The 18,516-nt window shown below is 41.5% G+C and overlaps 1 protein-coding gene across 2 annotated transcripts in view; it reads right to left on the bottom strand.

The window, feature by feature from the left end:
- Positions 1–8,164: 8,164 nt before the first annotated feature.
- The window catches only part of LOC127432002 (vasoactive intestinal polypeptide receptor), a 118,085-nt gene continuing 107,733 nt past the window's right edge, over positions 8,165–18,516 (bottom strand). For both annotated transcript variants that reach the window (XM_051682721.1, XM_051682720.1), the window contains one exon: positions 8,165–9,036. The gene's annotated coding sequence lies outside the window, so the exon portion shown is untranslated. The remainder of the gene's footprint in view (positions 9,037–18,516) is intronic.

Genomic DNA, 18,516 nt, shown 5'->3' with positions numbered 1-18,516 from the left:
GTGCTTTTTAGAGCTTAAAAGTGCTAATCACCATTCACTTGCATTGTATGGACTTATAGAGCAGAGATATTCTTCTAAAAATCTTTGTTTGTGTTCTGCAGTTGTGTTCTGTGTTCCTTTAAGTCATTAAAAGCCAGTTCAGTTTTCACCCAAAAAGATTAATCACTATGGGTTAATGGTTAATTAAGGGTTTATGCTCAATCAACGTTTTAAATGAACAAAACATATACGTTCCTACCCTTAACCTTAAACCAAAACACAACCGGTAATGTCATGAAAGCAAATGTGAGATTAAAAACACAATTACTGAAGCAACCCCGTTATTTGTGGTGTTTCTAAAACACTTTTGGCTCACGTGTCGACTTGCATTCTCTTCAGGACCCGTACCCCGGTCCTTTGTATCATAGAGCAACACTCTATTAGTTAAACTACTGCACAAATTGATGGCACTTGGACAAGCCTAAATGTAGTTGGTTATGTAATGCAAATCTTCAAATGAATCGCTTATGGGGCCTGGGTAGCTCAGCAAGCAAAAGACGCTGACTATGACTATGATCCAGGGTGTGCTGAGTGACACCAGCCTGGCTGCCAAAGCAACCAGTTGGCCCGGTTGCTAGGGTGGGTAGAGTCATGCCAAATTTGGGAGGAAAGGGGATAAAATCCAAAAAAAGAAAAATAATCGCTTACAAGTCATGCACTATAATAAAAGTGTTAACACATGATTTGTGTAAAGGGGAAAAAATCATTGTTTTTGTAGTGCCTTCTATTCATTTCACCAGGAAACTGCAATACATACAACCCCCCCCCCCCCCCAATCATGTCTCATAATTTGAAAGCGGATATTTTGTTGTACCAAAAAACATAAAACACAAAACTCAATATTTATGTTATTTGCTTAATTTGCTTGATGCAACTTCGATGCATTGCATAATTTTAAAGTTTTGTTAATAAATTCAGCAGGCTTACGCATCATGAATGTGAGACCAAACCTTGCGTTTCTTGAATTCAAGAAGATGGTGGGCTATATATGGAGCCTATAAAATGAAAATGCGTTGACAGAAACTAATAATAAAAGTGATATTATTGTTCATATACTGTATTTCAAAAATAAGTGATTTTTTATTTTATTTTTTATATTGCATATTTTGTCCCACTGAAATGCTCATTCTACATTACAGCATTGATTTTGAGTTGGATACAGATGTAAATTTACTCATATCAACAACAGTAAGGTTATCTTTAACATCTATAAAAAGTAAACCAGTTATTTTTTCTTACACTGAAACAAAAATATTTTAGACTATTTTTTAGGGTTTACACATTTCTTTTTCATCTAAAAAAGTGTATTTTGCATTTGCCCTTTTGAAAATTTTTATTTATTCATTCATTCATTATTTATTTTTTATAGTTTTAACAATGGTATTTGTAACAAGAACATAGTAAACAAGCACATGGAAGCATGGATCTTCTTCACTACCATGTAACATGATTTCTGTAAAACAAACTATGGCATTTTTGTAATTATAATCAGTAGACCTACTCTAAACACATGTAAAAACAATAAATACAAAATATAAATATTTGTAAGTTGTAACAAAAATTAATTATCTTCCCTCACTTCCCTAATGTAGCCTATGACAAATTTAAAAGAGCTGAAGTAGTGATATTATCATATTTATTATCAATCTATTTCTGCATAAAGTACAGTTAGCGTTACTATAGTAATTCAAGGGTAGTGGTGTAGAATTCTGGGCTGAATTCAAATGGTTTCCGCTTCTCGCGCCTTGTTTCTCAATAATGCTCGCAGAGCTGCCCGTTTAAGAGCTTGAGACCAGTCTGCGAGTAAAAACGAACCTTCTTTGCCTCGCGCTGCTCTGGCCATTGAGCCGTATCCATATACAGAGCCATACAGGTGCATTAGCCGAGGTTGTGCCTCCACCTGTGTATCTGAAGCTGCTAAACCAGATACTCTATGCGTTTCTGACTTCAAAATCAGGTGAACCACGGTACAAATGCGTACCAACCCGTATAATTGAGAACCAACTGATATACTCCAAGTCTAGATAAACATTTTAATGCAAAGAGAAACTTGAAGATAGATTTGATTATTATGAGTGATAAACGCCCCCCTGTTTGTAACCTAACCACCCCTACTAATTTGCTCTCAGCACCCTCTTGCATCTTTGAACGCCCCCATTGAGAACCCATGATCTAGCCTATATGAACAGTAAATACCCTGGACTTGACATCAAACACATTGTCTCTAGTAAGGATTCTTAATTGGTCTCATAATTAAGGAGCACATGTATCATTACATATCTCATATTCACAATCCACAGCAAAGAGGAGCTTTTATATTTATGTTATTACAGAAGTTTCACCATGTCCCACATAAACATGGAGACAGCATTCATTTAGTGTGAAGTGAAAGCGCATTATTACTTCCTTGCGAACACAGCATGACAGTTTCTATACAGGCTCTCTCTGAGAGGATCTGCTGGAAAGAATCAAAGGAACACCACAAGAAATGCAGTTCTCCCAGTTCTGGGGTGTTGAACGTCACATTGATCTAAATGCATCTTGAGTTTTACAACTTTGAAGCTAGAGTCTTTAATCTTTTTTCAAAACCTCAAAATAAATAATTGTATATTGTATTGAATGTTGACTAGAATATGATCTAATTATTTACACAATTGTGTTACACAATTAGGCTACAGAAAATCTCATAGTAGTGTAACCAGCCAATATGGTTTCATAAAAAAGCCTTTAAAATTAATTTTGGCAACAAAAGGAATGGTCTGGATAATAACATTGCAATGGTGTTATTTTGCAGTAAACATGTGGGTGTTTCTGTGTTGGACACACAGTGAGGAGCTGGCAAGCTTCTGCAAATGACAATCAATGTCTCACACTCAAATTATAATGACATTATCACAATCTACCAACATGTTAAAAATGCATGTTCACTTGTCCATGGAAAAACATACCTATTGTGCATGGAAAATTCATTTAAAACGTTGGTCAGTATGGACAACTGTGGTCACCATTCACTTTCATTGATTGGAAAAGGGCAGCTTTGACATTCTGCTATAGAACTTTTCTGTTCCATACAAATTTTTTGGGTAAACTATCCCTTTAATGACTCATCTTCATATTCATCCAGACCTCTGAGACTGACCGTACGTGTTTGCTGGTGCATGGAGAGTTAAGCGAAGTGGGCTTTTTCAATTCATTCCAATGGGAGCCGAGCGCCACCCGCGAGATGGATTCTCATTGGAATGAACTGAAAACGCCTGCTTCGCTTCACTCACCACATGCCAGTGGACTCGTACTGTGAGTTCACTCTGATTCTATAAGTTTTTTTCAAATCTGTGTGGAACTGCAACCTTGGCCCTGAATACCACAAGAGATATATGAAATCCCCAAAAAGCCTTTGTGTGAGTGAATGGCTAAGGGAAAGTAAAAGCATATCACACTCACCGGAAAATGAATAAAATATTTTCTTGATTTATAATATACACAGTTTAACTACATTGTGCAGTGTTCTCTCAGTTCTAAAAGGAGGCTTGAAGCATTTGTCCTGCACTGAGTGTACAACTAAAGGTGGAAAAATAGTACAGCCCATGTTCACAGGCTAAAGAGAAGAGGCAAGCATCCAAAGAAGTCTTATACAGTAGAAGAGTCATAAAGCTGAATAATCCTAAAGTTTAAGCTGCTGGTTGTCTTAATAGGAGCCTGGGGCTCGCCGCGTGTGTTTCAGGTGTCTGTGGGACTCAAATGGCTCTTATCAACACTACCCATGCAGGAAGCCTAGGGGAAGTCAAGCCTCCTCTGACTGGACACCTTCTGACAGGCCAAGCTTCAGTCGTGGTTCCCAATCATGCCTGTAAGGGTGAAATCAGTGGCTCAAAATTGAAAGGATTGCAAATTATGGGATCATCTCCCATTTCTGCTGAAATCACTTTAAGTCTTACACAGTGTCATTCTTTTCCAGTCTCTGGCATGGAAACCACTGGACCAAATGTTATCATCTGCTGAGATTTCACTGGGTGTACAGGAAGAGGACCATTTTTTTCAGTAATAGAGGTTGATCTAGTATTACAATGGCACAGATTTATCATTCTACAGCAGGTTTGGTCGAGCTAAAAGCTTGTTGAACAGAGATTGCTTGGAATCTCTGTGGGGACTTAACCACATGAATATTTAATAGTACACATGAATTGTGAAATGTGCTCTAAGGCAAGGCACCTGTTAACAGCAAAAATAAGAGTATCCAAATGACTCATAATAAAACAATTATTTGTGCTGTAGGATAAAAATATTTGACCACAGAAAGAATGCTGAGATTGACCAGTTACAATCAAGTATTCTAGAGAGCTGTGTTATTTATCTGCATAACATATATCTGAGACAAATATCAATCTCAAGGGAAGCTAGGAACGATGAATTATATTTTGTCTCCTAAGCATTTTGAGAGACTTATTTTTATGTATTTTGTTATCAAGGTTTCCAGTACAATATGACCTCTGTAGATGGATGATCCTTGACTGAATCAGTGAACCTTCAAAACACAAGATAACTGTTACAATAGAGCACATCAGAAAAACAAACTGAACTTTTTACACTTTATGGAATTCAGTGAAGCAGGTCCTATTGTTTATGCTTATTTTAACACAATTCAGCTCCAGGAGCATCATGTTTAATGTTCACTGAAAAAAGTTTTTCTTAACAAATTGGAATGGGGTTTTACTTTAAAAAATGACAAAAAACAAACAAAACAAACAAACAAAAAACCTAGGAACTATTTCCATGCAGAAATTACTAGTAAATTTGACAGATCATATTGTCAAGTAAAGGCTACACTCAATTCTTGGTGGCTTTACCGGTAATTAGAATTTCAATTAAGCTTAACTCACTACTTGTTTGTACATTTCACTTGAGCAACGTAGCACTGAATTAAGGCATGCTTATAAAAGTGTACTAGCATTTCAATGCGTTTTTAACATACTTGGCACATGACACACACAAGCCTTCTAAAGGGAAGCTTAATACATGCTATGTAGTATATTAGACAAAACACCTTGCTTTAATGCAAAGTACACAAGATACTGCACCTATGCAGACCTCAACACTTGGTGCACAAAATTCCATGATGGTAACTATTAACAGATATTTTTTATTTTATTTTGTTATCATGAATGGGTAATTTTGAGTAGAAAATAAACTTCAGACTTCAGAAAGTAAGAAGTTACCAAACCTAACAATGAAATCAATAATAAAAACAGTGTAAGTGAACACTGAAACCATGCAAGTTGATTAATTATTCAAGCCCAGTGCAGGCTGGGAACACCAGCTTCAAAAAGTTAAGTCAAATTGTCTTATTTTTTTAACCTAAGAAATGTACACAAATAAGCAAATAAATATGACAAGGTTTTCTATGTTACGATTGGCAATATCATAAATAATATTTACTTAAAAGCTAGAGCATTTATTTTTACATGCTTGAATTGAGTACAAATGTAGAATTTACTTAATATTTTCAAGTTCATGCTTACATTAACTTATTCAATGTAGAAAGTACTTAATTTTTTTCTGCTCTATTTACTTCACCACAAAATAATGTTTTTCAGTGTTCTTTTCACATTCACTGTTTTATTTTTCTACTTTGTTCTACTTAATATTTTTATTTGTATTTTGATTATACGTCATATTATTATTAGAAATTTTGCTTAGTATTTGGTATTTTCCCTATTTTTTAATTGAGAGCATGCACTCGAACTGGCATGAACTCCACAAGTTTGTGCAAAACCTGATGATCCATGTTATCCAGCGTGATTTTTCAAAAACCTAAAACTTTCTGTTTATTTCTAGGTTTAACTTGGATTTTTGTATCCCAGATTGTTAATGTGGTCTCATATTTTTGGACCCCATATTTAATATGATGGCAGAGAGTCATATGAGACTGTGTATTTGCAGTGAGATGTTGTCTCGGGCAGTCTATAACTGCATTTACCAGGAGGCAATTATGCCCAAATGGAAGAGTGAGTGAGAGTGGCCTTTAAAAGTGAAGCTGGACCAAAAGAGGATGCAGAACAATAGAAAAACTGATAATGAGGTTTTTCATGGAAGCATTCTACCCCTCTTATAAAAAAAAAAAAAAAAAAAAAAAAAAAAAACAGCTCATCTTTCACCAAAATCTGTGTTTATGAGTGTTTTTTTGGCTATTTGTAACCTTCACTTCCTGCTGTGTCTTCTCTAGGACAAAAAACAAAACGAAATAAATATTATTGCTTGTGAAAGAGCATCTGAAGTCATGTCGAACCCCTGCTGATTTATTTATGTCATGATGTTTCCACATCATGTTGTGACTTTAATTGGATTCACTCTGGGTGACTGAAATTATCAACCAAAAAAAAAAAAATAAAAAAGAAAGACATATTTATGAACTGAAATAAAGTTACCGGTGATAGCTCATCTCAGCATGAATACCAAAACAACTCTTGTATTAAGTTGTTTCTAGTATTTGATTTCTCTTCTCCTTGTGGACTGTAGTCACTTACACATTTATTTATTTATTTAGCAGACGCTTTTATCCAAAGCGACTTACAAATGAGGAGTGCAGTAGAAGCGCTCTAATACAACGTTGCTTAGAGAAGCACAAGTAGAGAGGAAGGTGAGAGACAGTGGTGAACAAGGATGAATTTAGATTTTATTTTTTATTTGTTTAGAAGAGAACAAAGAAGACAGTTTTTTACATTAATAGGATTGGGTTAAGTGCTCGTAAAAGAGATGCATCTTTAAATATATCTTGAAGGTGGCTAGAGAATCAGCTGTTTGGGTGAGGTTTGGAAGGTCATTCCACCAGCGAGGAACGGATGAAGTGGAGGTCCGGGAAAGGGATTTTGTGCCTCTGTGAGATGGTACCATGAGGCGCCACTCACTTGCTGACATTAGGCTTCTGAAGGGGAAAAAAGTAGACTTGAAGTAGTGAGTGTAGAAATGGGGGTGCGGAGAGGTTGTTCTGTAAGCAAGCATCAATGCCTTGAATTTGAGCAACTATTGGGAACCAGTGCAGTTTGATGTAAAATGTGTGACGTGCAATTTCTTGGGCTCGTTAAAGACCAAACGTGCCACTGCATTCTGGATACATTTCAGAGGTTTGACTGTATATGCAGGAAGACTTCCAGAAGAGCATTACAGTAGTCCAGTCTAGATATAACAAGAGCCTGGACAAGGAGTTGTGTATCATTGAAACCTCAGACTGGTGAGTTGAAAGCTGAACAACAGTGGATACTATGAAAACAGATCTCTTTACTGTAGGATTAAAGCCAGCTGGCAAAATCAATTACTGCATTCATCTAAACTTATTAACACAAGCCAGTTAAAGTTTACAAATTAGATTTGGTCTTAGCATTTGTTTTTATCCCTGAATTTCATTCAAAGCTTACCAGAAAGCAAAAACAGAATGGTTCCTTCAAGGTATGTTTGGGATTTGACTGATAACAAGGCTGGGAGGCTAAGCTTTGTATTTTAGAAGAATGAAATTTACAAAGCATATAAATGATTTAGCTGAATCTCTCAGGGCAAAAGAGATTGTGACACAGGTCATTTGGATGGCTTACCTAAGGGCAGAGGGAAAATAAAAGGATTTGATTTGACAGGAAGGTGGTAATATAAGACAATGGACAACTTCAGTGGTTGCTTATTTTTTTGTTATGAATGTTCAGTGGCTTAATTTACCACCCTGCGCAGTGTGCACCCAAGCACATCATCAGCTCATTAACAGTCAACATAAAATGACATTTGCAAACCATTTTTCTGAGGTATTTCCAAGTGAAGTAGGATAATCCACAAGAACAAAATGTAGGATGGGACTTGATTTTGTCCATCAGGAATTGATTGGATCATGAAAAGTGGTCTATTTGACAGGTTTTTGGAAGGGAGGGGCTGAAAAATTAGAGGGCTTGGTGATGTCATATGAAAAGGACAGCCGTTTTAGAGGCAGAGCAAGTTATTACAGGTTTTCCTTTGGAATAATGCACCAATGAATTGTTCACAAAAAGCAAAATTGTGTATTTATAGGTAAATGCAGCAGGCTCAATATTAATTTCATGTTGACTTAATATAGGTATATTATTATGAAATTGCAATTTAAATGTACAGTTCAGGTTGTTTATTTAAAATGGTTGATCACATGAACATTAAAACAGCAATGAAAAATTATCCAAAATGTTACAAAAATACATATCCCATGTATCAAGCTTGTTTCAATGTGGATACAAAAATATTCAGTGACTTTATGTGTACACATTAGTGAAGAATTTGGGTCATGCTTTTATTGTGAATTTATTACTGTATATGTACAGTATTACTTTGGATGTGTTGTATGTGGTATTGACAATACTACTCACTTTCACAGCACAGAGACACAGAGTTCATATATGCAATGCAATATCCAGGTCTTCTGCTGTGCACCGACACATTAAGCATTACGTAAATTAATGTACACGAAACAGCATATGTACACGTCGTACCAAAACCTGAAAAGCCTGTACAACAAAATGCACCTTTTCCTATCTGCACTTATACACAGTTCACAAAGTACACATCTTTTATAAAGAAAATTACAATAGCATTTTTGTAGATTTAAGATTCATAAGAATATACATTCTTTGTGACGGATGAGAGGTAATATGGCTATTCACACGTTTGAAATAAAAATATAAGACATCAGACAATGTGGGGCAGTGATGTGAGGCTTTAAATCTTTATATATATTAGTATTATCTTTGTGACACGTCCCAGCTGTAGCATTAATATTTTTTTTACAAATGTAAATTCCCTTTTTATGTTCTATCATATGTGACTGCACATAATTATTTTACACTTCATCTGCACACAAAGACATGAGAGACCACATTCCAAACTGAATATGACCTTTATAAGGCGGTGACCCAGTTTGAACTATTCATCTGAGTTGCTTTCCAGGACTTCCCACAATGTGAACTGGCTGCAAGTCCATCTCTATGAGTAAAACTGTAAAACAAGAACATTGGTGTGACAGGGTGCCCTGCTTTTTAAATATCCCTTTAAGTTGTATATAAACCTCAAAATCCTTCTACTTGAATGAGTGCTGAAAATTACTTGCCACTGAAACCACAAGGACGTGAAAACCTATTTTGTGTCACCGTAAAACAGAGATTACTATTGGCTAAAGAATGATAAGTTTACAGATACCCCACTATTAATATTAGAGTGCTAAATGGCAGTGTTCAAATAAGGCATACAATGTAAGTGTATCGTTTAGAATAGGTAGTCACTGATTGCTTATTCAAATGCATTATTACCAGACAAGTTGAGATATTTAGTTATTAAAGGGATAGTTCACCCCAAAATGAAAATTCTGTTATCATTTACACACCCTCATGTTGTTCCAAACGTATGACTTTATTTCTTGCGTGGAACACAAAAGGACATCAATCTAGTGAATGGTGACCATGACTGTCCCCGGTCTCTATTCATATTCATTGTATAGAAAAGGAGTAGCTTGGACATTTGGCTAAATAGCTGGGTTTTCTGTTCCATCAAGAAAAAAAGTCATACAGATTTAGAACGACATGCAGGTGAGTAAATGGTGAAACAATATTCATTTTTGGGTGTACTATCCCTTTAAGGACCACTACCATTGTTAGCATGAATTAATCCGTATATCGACATCATCATGGTTACTTGTGTAACCTCCATTCCCTGATGAAGGGAATGAGATGTTGTGTCGATGTAGTGACACTAGGGGTCACTCTTGGGAGCCCGAAACACCTCTGGTCTTTGATAAAAGGCCAATGAAAATTGGCGAGTGGTATTTGCACGCCACTCCCCCGGACATACGGGTATAAAAGGAGCTGGTATGCAACCACTCATTCAGGTTTTATGCTGAGGAGCCGATATAAGGTCCGGCCATTTCAGCGGGTAGTTCAGCGTTGTGGCAGGAGGGACACAACGTCTCATTCCCTCCATCAGGGAACGGAGGTTACACAAGTAACCATGACGTTCCCTATCTGTCACTCACTCGACGTTGTGTCGATGTAGTGACACTAGGGGTCCCTATACGAAACGCCACAATTGGCTGAACTGTGTTACGCGAACTGGCGGTGTGTGGTGGGCAGACTACTGTGTGCCTCATAGCCAGCACACCAGGTCGACACGTAACCTCCCCCAACATAGTTATGAGTGTCGAACGGCCCTTTTTGGGGACAAGTTGACCACCCAAGAGATAGAGACAGGCTTAAACCAGTTGTGGCCTCTTTTCCTCTTCTCTTTTTTCCAATCCCTAAAAAAGAAGGGGGATTATCCGACTGGACCGCCAGGTCTAGTCGGGGGGTGTCCCTCCCAAGGGGAAGACCCAGCGGAGACCACACCTCACCCAAAGGGGGGGGGGGGGTATTTAAGAGGAAGGACATGTCACATGGTCTTTCCAACCATGTGGAGAGTCTTCAAGGTAGATCCTGCCCAATGGGGGAGGAGTTACTACAAACATGGAGACTGGGGCAGAGGGGCTCTGCCCAAGGAAGACGCAGTTTGCCAACAGGGAAACGAATTAGCGGAAGATATATATGGCATGGGGTTAGCCTTACAGGGAACCGCCACATGCGGAGCACCTACCCCAGAACAGGACTCTTAGTTAGCATGTGTACTGGGCTGGCAGCGAATCTCTCCGAAAACTCGGCTACCACAGGGCTCGGAGGAAGTCAACCAGGGAACAAACTTGTGAACACTACTGGGAATTAATGGCGCACGTCTTCAGCTCAAAAGGAGGTGGAAGGCACACACCCGGCCGGCTATCCCAGGCTTATCCACTTGTGTTGCGTGCCACTACCTGGGACGAAACCGGTTCCACCCGGAGGTTGTAGAACCTTGCAAAGGTGTTGGGTGTTGCCCAGCCCGCTGCTCTGCAAATGTCTGTTAGAGAGGCACCCCTGGCCAGGGCCCAGGAAGCCGCTACACCCCTGGTAGAATGGGCTCGTAGCCCTACTGGGGGCGGCATGTCCTGGGCGAGATATGCCATAGTTATGGCATCAATGAGCCAGTGGGCGATCCTCTGCTTGGAGACAGCGCTTCCTTTCCGCTGTGCACCAAAGCAGACAAAGAGCTGCTCAGAGATTCTAAAGCTCTGCGTGTGATCCAAATCGATGCGTAAAGCACGCACTGGACACAGCAACGACAGGGCTGGGTCTGCCTCCTCCTGGGGCAGCGCTTGCAGGTTCACCACCTGGTCCCTAAAAGGGGTGGTGGGAACATTGGGCACATAGCCCAGTCAGGGTCTCAGGATCACGTGAGAGTAACCCGGACCGAACTCCAGGCACGTTTCGCTGACAGAGAACGCTTGCAGGTCACCTACCCTCTTGATGGAAGTGAGCGCAGTCAGGAGGGCAGTCTTCAAGGAGAGTGCCTTAAGCTCGGCTGACTGCAGAGGCTCAAAGGGGGCTCTCTGTAGACCCTGAAGAACTACAGAGAGGTCCCATGAGGGAACGAGGCGCGGTCTGGAGGGATTCAGCCTCCTGGTGCCTCTTAGGAACCTGATGATCAGGTCGTGCTTCCCTAAGGACTTACCGTCAACTGCGTCGTGGTGTGCTGCTATGGTGGCAATGTACACCTTCAAGGTGGAAGGGGACAGCCTCCCTTCCAACCTCTCCTGCAGGAAGGAAAGCACTGATCCGACTGCGCATCTCTGGGGGTCTTCGCGTCGGGAAGAACACCACTTAGCGAACAGACGCCATTTAAAGGCATACAGGTGCCTCATAGAGGGGACCCTATCCTGAGTGATCGTGTCTACCACCTGTGGTCGCGGGTGCCAGAGGGTGCCCCGTCCCTGAGAAAGAAGGTCCTTCCTCAGGGTAATTCACCAGGGGGGAGCTGTCGTGAGGAGCATGAGGTCCGAGAACCACGTCTGGGTGGGCCAGTAGGGTGCTACCAGGATGACCTGCTCCTCGTCCTCCCTGACCTCAGGGTCTGTGCAAGCAGGCTCACTGGGGGAAATGCATATTTGCGCAGGCCAGGGGGCCAGCTGTGTGCCAGTGCGTCTATGCCGAGGGGAGCCTCGGTGAGGGCGTACCAGAGCGGGCATTGGGAGGATTTTTGGGAGGAATCACAGGTCCACCTTCCGAATCGACTCCAAATCAGCTGGACCACCTTAGGGTGGAGTTTCCACTCTCCCCTGATGGTAACCTGCCGTGACAGTGTGTCCGCTGTATTGTTGAGGTCGCCGGGGATGTGAGTGGCTCGCAGCGACTTGAAGTGCTGCTGACTCCAGAGGAGGAGACGGCGGGCAAGTTGTGACATACAACGAGAGCGCAGACCGCCTTGGCAGTTGACATATGCTACTGTTGCCGTGTTGTCTGTCCGAACTAACACGTGCTTGCCCTGGATCAATGGCCGGAACCTCCACAGGGTGAGCAGAATTGTCAACAACTCAAGGCAGTTGATGTGCCAATGCAGTCGCGGACCCGTCCAGAGGCCGGCAGCTGTGTGCCCGTTGCAAACAGCACCTCAGCCCATTTTCGAGGCGTCTGTCGTGACCATGATGCGCTTGGAGACCAGTTCTAGAGGAACACCTGCCCGTAGAAATGAGAGGTCAGTCCAAGGGCTGAAAAGACGGTGACAGACTGGCGTGATGACCACGCGAAGTGTCCCGTGGCGCCATGCCCATCTCGGGTCTCGAGTCTGGAGCCAGTGCTGAAGCGGCCTCATATGCATCAACCCGAGCGGGGTGGCCACCGCCAAGGATGCCATGCGTCCAAGTTCCACGCAAGGGGGACCAAGGGGACAACGTCGTCGGACGTACCGGCAGCTGGGGCCTCGCGGCGGGGTGGAGCTCGAGGTGCCACGCCATGTCGTGGCCGTGCTGAGTCTAGGGACATCGAAGAACTTACCTGGCTCCTTGTGACCACCCCTGGAACAGCCTGGGATGGGGAAGGAAGAGGCCTGTCCTCGTAAACCATGGAGACTGCCACATCGGGGGTGGCTGTGTGCCATAGCTGGGCGCTCAGGGGCGGAAAGGCCACCGCTGGAGCGCCAACCCTGCAAGAAAAAACCTGTGGACGGTAGTCATGGTGACGACCGTACACACTGGGTATGTGCCCCAGGGAGGAAGGAAGCCGCTCTTTTGTTGAACTGTTGGGTACCGCAGCCACTTGGGCATGTGGCAAAATCAAATAAAAAGGCAACAAAGATTTTCCGCCCGGCCCTCCACCGGGGGATGGAGTGGTCTTTTTACCAGCTCCAAGTGAGTGGGTTCCCTCGTCCCTGAGTCACCCGTCTCAGGGGCGCTTTGAGGACCTCCATGGGTTCTTAGGCGCCGGCTGTGAGATGGGTGGCGTCTGCTTCTTGTGGTGGGCTCCACACCGGGGCCGGGCCGAAGGGGCGGGCTACGGTGGAGCCGGTTCAGTCACCGCAGGGGGACGCCTTTGGTGACGAGCAGACGGAGTATGGGATCTTGAGCTGTGCCAGGACAGGATGTGCCAGATTACCTCCATCTGCTGCTTCACCACCGAGAACTGCTGGGCAAAGTCCTCGACGGTGTCGCCGAATAGGCCCGCCTGGGAAATGGGGGCAGCAAGGAACCGTGTCTTGTCGGCCTTGCCCATCTCGACCAGGTTGAGCCAAAGGTGGTGCTCTTGGACCACTAGTGTGGCCATCGTGACCTTCGTCGCTCGGAGAGCGAGGTCGGTCGCCGAGCGCACTTCCTGCATCAAATCTGGGGTGGAACTACCCTCGTGCAGTTCTTTCAATGCCTTGGCTTGGTGGACCTGCAGGAGAGCCATGGCGTGCAGGGCAGAGGTGGCTTGTCCAGCAGCACTGTAGGCTTTAGCCATCAGGGACGACGTGAGCCTACAGGGCTTGGATGGGAGCTTAGGACGTCCGCGCCAGGTGGCGGCGCTCTGCGGGCATAGGTGCACCGCGAGCACTTAATCCACCGGGGAAATCACTGTATAGCCCCTGGCCGCCCCGCCATCGAGGGTAGTGAGAGCAGGGGAACTGCAGAATCGGGGCTGGGCAGAAAAAAGGTGCCTCCCACGACTTCGTCAGCTCCTTGTGCACTTCCGGGAAGAATGGCACTGGAGCGGGGCGTGGCTGCTTTGAGCGGCGCCGCGAGCCCAGGAACCAATCATCAAGCCGCGAGGGTTCAGGGGAGAGCGGAGGGTTCCACTCTAACCTGACGCTTGCGGCCGCCCGGGAAAGCATGTCTGTCATTTCAGCATCGGCCTGTGACTGGGCAATTGTCCCCGAAGGGGGAAGCCCAGCTGAGGCTTCTGCGTCTGACTGGACAATCCCGCTCTCCGATGCTGCGCTCGAGAGCTCATCATCTTCGCGGGCTCCGAACAAGAAGCCAGACTCGCCGTGAGACGAGCCGGCAAACTCATCCAGAAGCCTGATTGGGGCAGACGAGCGTGCTGGGGAATGGGAGGTCCACGGGGGGATACCCGGCGGAGACGATCCCATTGGGATCCCCAAATCGCCCCCAGTGCTAGCCGCGCTGGCCTCATACCCGTAGGTAGAAGGACTGAGACGGGGAGCCGCTGGGGTGGCTTGCTGCAACGTTGCCATGGTCATGTTCTCACAGTGAGAACATGAACCATCCACAAACGCTGCCTCCGTGTGTGTCGTGCCCAGACACGAAAGATGATCATGACCATCCGAAGTTGAGAGATAACGATCGCAACCAGGAATAACACACAATCGGAAAGGCATCTTTAAAAAGACGCGTCTTTAAAAAGATGTTCCGTGTGTGCCACTCTTTTAGAGAAATATATACTCTTTTAGAGGAGGAAAAGCTCTTTCAGAAAATATACTCTCTTGTTTTTCTGCCGAAGCGCCCAGGGGCGTTCTCTACAGTGCACCAGTGCAGAGGAGGGAGAAGCCGCTGAAATGCACCGTCAAATCCAGCAGAGGTGAATGAACAGTAATATTCAGCTCAATGAGCATGACCATTCGGCTCCGAAGAGAAAATCTGAATGAGTGGTTGCATACCAGCTCCTTTTATACCCGTATGTCCGGGGGAGTGGCATGCAAATACCACTCGCCAATTTTCATTGGCCTTTTATCAAAGACCAGAGGTGTCTCGGGCTCCCAAGAGTGACCCCTAGTGTCACTACATCGACACAACGTCGAGTGAGTGACAGATAGGGAAATGTGTTTGTACTATTCAGTAAGATAAATAATTAACATCGTCAGAGTCAATAACACTTTTAACATGCTCCAACAGTGCTGTCCTTGATGATAACATTGTCATTGTTGATGTCACAATGGATTGTTTGTTCTTCACACAAAAGCATTTGAAATTTGACTATAAAACCGTTATGTCACAGCGATACATTGCACAATGACACTAAAAACAATCATGCGTACAGAATGTTGACACTGGTTGAATGGCTGATCTGGAATGATAGTGCAGAGAAGGGCATTCGGCTTCCAAACGTGCCAATTCTTGTTACTCGCAAGTGTACACACACACACACACACACACACACACACACACATGTTGGTGCAGCTATCATTATGAGGACTCTCCTTAGACATAATGATTTTTATACAGTACAAACTATAAATTCTATCTCATAACCCTAACCCTACCCCTAAATCTAACCCTCACAAAAAACTTTCTGCATTTTGACATTTTCAATAAAACATCATTTAGTATGTTTTTTTAAGCGATTTGAATTATGGGGACACTAGAAATGTCCTCATAAACCACATTTATAGCATAATACCCTTGTAATTACCAGTTTATAACCTTAAAAAAATTGTCCTCGTAAACCACTTAAACCTGCCCCCACACACACATACACATGAGGACACACCATAGACTTGGGCCACATCCACACTAATATGTTTCTGGCTGAAAACTCTTTGATTTTGTAATGTTTGTGCCTCTCATCTACACTGGAAAGTCTTTCAAAAATGCTCTATTGTACCGCATACTTTACATACCAATTATTTTAGGAAACAGAAAACAGTTTTCAACCATAGACGTGGCCTTAGTAAGTCATCCTGTAACATAGTCTATTGTTTTATTTAACCCTTTAAGCTCTGATGTTTTTTTTTAAAGATTTCCTGTTTCAGCGGCATGCCCAAAATTAAAGGCTACAAACAAAAGGGGATCAATTGTTTGGTATAATTTTAAAGAAAGACTTTAAACATTTTAATGATATAGATTATGATAAATAATGAGACTCTCAGCATAAGAAACTAATGAAAAATCACAAAAACAAAACAAAACAAAAAAAACTTGAGCCAAGAATGAACATTCTTTCTTATTTTCTGATTTGACATTATATATCTCAGGGTGTACATAAGATAGCTCTAAAAAGCTTTTGTTATGTTCCTAAACATGTCACCTGTAAATGATAAAAATTCTGTGCTGATACAATCAAAAGATATAGCATTACAAAAATAATTTATCCTAGCATCTAAAATGTCTCCAAGTGTCCAAAAGCCTCACCATCAAATCAAACATAATAATTTTACATAAGAACTTTTCCATTCTGTCTCATTTGAACCATCATTGAGTCTTTGTCATGTACCTGGCGCCATCTCCTGGTTGCCATATGTAATTAGAGTGAACGATCCTCTCTGCCCATATTTGGATGACTTGGATGCAGCGATCTGAATCTTAATACAACTGGTTTAGCATTCCATGATGCTGGACAATGTATTACATAATTTCTAATGAAGTCATCTGATCCAGTGAAGAGAATGTGTTTTTAGCCAGATAGCACATTATGTGCTGTGAGCACAATGTGCTTCGTGTGGATTATCTAAAGATCTATGCATCCAATTACATTGTGTGTGGGCTCGTTTATGAGAATAACCTCCTCAAAGTAAAGGTTTTAAATATTAAAATATGTAATATTATTTGTTCTGTTTATGTTTTGAGAAATTAAAAGCAAAAACAGTGCTTGTAAGCAACACCTATTTACATGTAAAATGTTTGTCAAAGACATTTACTTAGCTATTACTTGCTATATTTTTGTCTGTGAGTAAAACAAGTTGGCTGGTTGTATTATACTCTTTGAGAGATTTTCAATGACATATGACACATGGCTATTTGATCAATTTGATGTTTTTACCGATTACAATAATATGTAGAGTTCAAAATTATTAATAAATTATCAAAATGGACACTTCTGATTTGTCTGCAAATTTCAAAGCACTTGTTCAGTTTTGGTCACAATACCTACCATGCATTGTAAAGTACAGCTTCTAAGCTTTAAAATGATACCTATTTTGTGTTGATCAAGACAATTTGCCAATTATTTTTTTCGCTGGTGGGCTAATCTGAGCTTAAAGGGTTAAAGTGAATATAATATGAATATAGTGATTGTACTGACTACATACTAACCCTAACATTAACTCTAAACTCTTTTTTTTTTTTTCATTTTTATAATAATAATAATACAAATGTTATTTAAACATTATTAAATCATTATTTTTTCCAATACAGCACAACAGTGCCCACCCACATTTTCAGCTGTCTTGTTCCCGGAAGTATAAGGATTTCATCAAATACTTTATGAAAGAGTTTTAAGCCATGAACCAAACCAACCAGCTCTGGCTCTTGAAGATCGGACATAAAGACAAAGGTACAAGACTTAACGTCTTTAATGAGGGAATAGACTACAATCCAATGAAGCATTGCGAATGAAGTAAGGAAAAATATAAAACTATTGATTTAAAGTTGTTGATTATAACTATAATATTGATATATTATAGTATACAAAATATATTAAGATATATACAAATATATTCCTATTTTAAAAGTATAGAGAGACCTACTCGGTTGCATCAATCGCAGTGCGTCATGGAAGTGGGCGGTCACTGCAGAGCTCTTTTAGCACACTTTGTTTGCTGCAATTTTCTGATTGGTGGATTTTTCCCTTCAGGATAATGGGTAGTGTAGTTCTTCACAAGGAAATCCCCTATTAAACATTATTTTGTTTTTTAAATTAAGTTGAAAAAATGCAGACTGATGGCTTCAACAGAAGCATATACCATCGATTAACAACCTCTGAGCTCATGGTATGTCTGTCTTTAAAGGGTTATAAGTTATTGTTATGAAAAAAATACGTGGGATTTTTACTTCCGGAACCAGACTGTTGCACACTATTAAGGAAAGATGTGTCCAAACATAACACAAAGTGAGGCTTTTGTCAGATTATCTCACTTTTAGATGAGATAGTCATGTACATGCACACAAACGTACAGGTTTGAAAATATAATAATAATAAAAAATGTACATGAACAACATGTTTAAAAGAAATATCACATTTGGTCTCTACAGTGTATCTCCATATATTGGATATTCAACAATCCACTTTTGGTTGACTTTTTGTTTGTTTTTCTTTTGTTTTTCTTTTTTTTTTTTTTTTTACTTACATCATAAGAAAAATATCTCATAAAGAGCAGTGCAGGTAAAGAAACCCCTAACCTATTTTTCCTACACTGTATCATCAGTCATCCCAG

Source organism: Myxocyprinus asiaticus, chromosome 41 (assembly GCF_019703515.2).
Source record: "Myxocyprinus asiaticus isolate MX2 ecotype Aquarium Trade chromosome 41, UBuf_Myxa_2, whole genome shotgun sequence".
In the NCBI taxonomy this organism is placed as follows: domain Eukaryota; kingdom Metazoa; phylum Chordata; class Actinopteri; order Cypriniformes; family Catostomidae; genus Myxocyprinus; species Myxocyprinus asiaticus.
This window is presented reverse-complemented; position numbering and strand designations above follow the sequence as displayed.